A 3,811-nucleotide genomic window follows, 5' to 3' on the forward strand; every position below is an offset into this window, starting at 1 on the left:
GTTTATAGTTTTGCTTATGGTTGGCTTAGACATAAGTATGAGTGAGATTTTTGTGCCGGTGTTTGTAGGACGGCATTCAGTTTGTTCTTGGAGTTTAAAAGTCAATTATTTTTTTTTCCTACTATAACAATTCTACCAAAGCATTACGATGCTTAGAATAAGTTTATAATGTTATGTTAATAAGTAGATTTTATATGATATTAAAAGACTCATATGTGTTAAGATGGAACCAGCAATTATTATAGTGGCTTGGAAATTTGAGTTTGGAAGCAAAATCGAATTATGTACATATTTTATCAACTGAAGACTACAGTGAAGGTGGTGGTATGCATGGGTGAAGAGGAGAATCTCTATTTTGGGGAATTTATTGAGAAGAAAACAAGATTAGATTGTGATAAGAAGGAAGGAAAAAAAATATTAAGAATTCCTACTTTTTCTTTTTTGTATAGTTTAAGCAGACAGTGATCAATGCCCGCTTTCCCTTTTGCTTATGTTAATTATTGTATTTAATTATCACTATCCCACTATGCTAATTCTGTCTTTCATTGTAAAATTTAATTCTCCTCTTGTATGGATTATGTTATTGCAACTGTTATTAATGTATTGTATATATATTTGTATTCATCGATCTGTTTTTTTTTTTTTTTTTTTTTTTTTTTTAATGTTTTGCTTGAATACTTGTGGTCTTTAAGCGGGAGTTGGTTACAATATTTATGTCATCTTTTGGTTGTTGATCTTATGTTTAATAGTATGTTATTATGGGTGGTATTGTGAGTGTAATATTTTAATCTACGAGTTTTCTTTGGTTTTGGATGCAGTTGGGCAGGCACCTAGTTATGTTTGGCGGAGCATAATTTGGGGAAGGTCTCTGTTAATTAAAGGATTGCGTAAGCGAGTTGGAACGGGTGACACGATACTAGTTTTTAAGGACCCTTGGCTACCACGACCAGCTACTTTTAGGCCTTATTGTTCTACTCTAGATAATCCAAATTTGTTGGTTCGTGATTTGATTAACGAGTCAAGGAGTGGTTGGAATATGCAAATGGTGAGGGAGTTGTTTAATGTGGCTGATCAACAGAGTATTTGTTCTTTACCAATTAGTAAATTTCCGAAAGCGGATTCTTGGATGTGGCACTATACAGCTGACGGGACTTATTCAGTGAAAAGTGGATACTTTGTGGCGTCGCAGTTGGATCAATTTGATCCTTCCCCTTCTAAGAGTTGGTTCGCAGTATGGTGGAAAGGGTTTTGGAAAACTTCTTTGCCTAAGAAAGTTTTAATATTTGCTTGGCGTGGGTTTCATGATGCTCTCCCTACGTATGTCGGGCTTCAGAAAAGGAAAGTGGTTGATCATACTAATTGTCCAATATGTGGTTTCAGTGTGGATTCAAACAGTCATGCTGTGTTCCTATGTCGTGGTTTTAAGAAAATTTGGAAGGAATTGCGTGTTTCTATGCTGAATAACCTCTCTATGGATATCTCATTCAAACAAATAGTTCTGAAGGCTTCGGAGATACTATCTAGATCTGAGTACGAATTGTTCCTAGTTGCGGCTTGGTATATTTGGAGTGAAAGGAACCAAATTGTCCATGGTCGCAAAGCCAACCCTTCTGATGTTGTGGTCTCACAAATCTTTAAGTTATTTAATGAGTACAGTCAATGTTCGAGGCATAATGTTATGGCAAAGGGATCGACATGCTTATCTCCAGAACGATGGGTTAAGCCGCCTTTGGGAGCGTATAAACTAAATGTTGATGCGTCGTTGGATGTTAATTCTAACACTATTGGCATTGGGGCAATAGTTCGAGATACTACTGGGAATGTGCTGGGATGTCTATGTAGATCATTTTTTGCTATAGTGTATGACTTTAAAATATTATGATATTCCCAAGATAGGAGGGTGTGGAGTAGTTGTGTTGGGATTTTGGTTGGACCGGAGGGACCTCCGGTGTATGGTTTTTGTTTACCGGATTTGTAATTTTGCTTCTTTTGCTGTTGTTTTCATTTATTAGGATTGAACACTTTTTTTTTTTTTTTTCACTTATTCTCTGTTTGTTAATTTTTGTAGGAAATTTTACAGTCATATTAGCAGAAGCTGTTGCATTAATGGTTGCGCTGGATTGGTCTCTCACTCTTGGTCTTCCTCTTCATGTGGTGGAGTCAGATTGCTTAGCCTTGGTTTCGGCTCTCCCAAAGCGTTTTTCCCTTTGTAATGAACTTGGTTCTTTATTGGATGATATTGCTAGTTTGCTTTCCAGTTTTCCTGAGGCATCCCTAATTCATGTTCGTCGTACAGCCAACAAGGCTGCTCATGAATTAGCTGTGCATGCACTTAGGGTGGATGGTGAATTGGCTTGGATTGAGGATTTTCCCTCTTTTCTTATTGATGTATTAAGCTCTAATTGTTGTTAATAAGAGTTTAATTTCAAAAAAAAAAAAGTTTGAGTTTTTATTTTTACTAAACATTTTTCTTAAAAAAATTGGGATTTAATCCGGACCCTACACGTGTATACTTTTTGACACCTAACGACATGATAGTGATGGAAAGGAGTAAAACACATATTTAGTATTTAATTCTTTGAAAAAAAATATAATCATATTTAAAAATATAAAATTAAAAATATATGATATTTATTCCATAATTTTTTTTAATAATATATATACACTGTTTGCACTGCCAATGATAAAATGTGCTCTATATAATTCGTCTGTTCTAAGCCATGCGATCCAATAAAGATGGTGATGTGATTGACGCTTCTGATCAACCATAATGCTAGATACTCTTTTTCTTTTTTTAATCTTAATTTCATTAATATACATAGAGATATACGTTGATAATGAAGCTAACTATATAAGATCCTAAAACAATCAAATCATGATCCGCACCAAAATTTGGCTACGTACGTACATGATCGAGATCAAGACAATAAGATGATAGTAATAAGTTTACTATTACCTATATATTGGTATATTGGTAGTATTACTATTAAATACCTTAAAGAGTTAAAGAAAATGATGCAAATGAATTGAATGATGAGCTGGCAATCTCAAAGAATACTAGAATGAGGGAATCCCAATAATGATTTTGCAATCATTATTGGCTAACAACTTTCTGTTATTATTGTGTACTGAGTATATTCCTTTTTTACACGTGTAATGTTTGTATAGGTACTCTGTACCTCTCTCTGTAATCCCCAATTCTCTATATAATGAAATCATCTACTGCTCAGACCTTTGAGCTGAGTTTTCCCTTCAATATTGATTTTATTAAATCTTCACTTGGTATCAGAGCCAATTTCCAGGCCTCTGTAGATGTCGACGAATCAAAGCCAAACCGGTCAGGCTACACCAGAAAATGCTGGTGGTGGAAACACTCAAGGAAGCTCCATGGCACATGTCAGTTCATCAATGGCTGCTGCACCATTCACCCTGGCGACTCCATTCAGCAATACATTGAGTCAGCCATTCACTATCAAACTTGACAGGAACAACTTTCCTTTATGGAAAACAATGATCTACACTATAATCCGAGGACACCGACTTGAAGGGTACCTCAATGGGCAGAAGCCATGTCCACCGGAGTTTATCTCAGTGGAGAAATCTGGTGAAAATGAAGAAATCACCACAGAACTTCAAATAAATCCTGCTCTTGAAGCATGGATTGTCCATGACCAACTCTTAATGGGTTGGTTGTATGGATCTATGTCCGAAGCTATTGCCTCCGAAGTTATGGGGTGCAAGTCTGCTGCAGCTCTTTGGACAGCCCTCGAAGAACTGTATGGAGCACATTCTCGAGCCAATATGGACGATT

This window comes from Cannabis sativa, chromosome 1 (genome assembly GCF_029168945.1).
Source record: "Cannabis sativa cultivar Pink pepper isolate KNU-18-1 chromosome 1, ASM2916894v1, whole genome shotgun sequence".
In the NCBI taxonomy this organism is placed as follows: Eukaryota; Viridiplantae; Streptophyta; class Magnoliopsida; order Rosales; family Cannabaceae; genus Cannabis; species Cannabis sativa.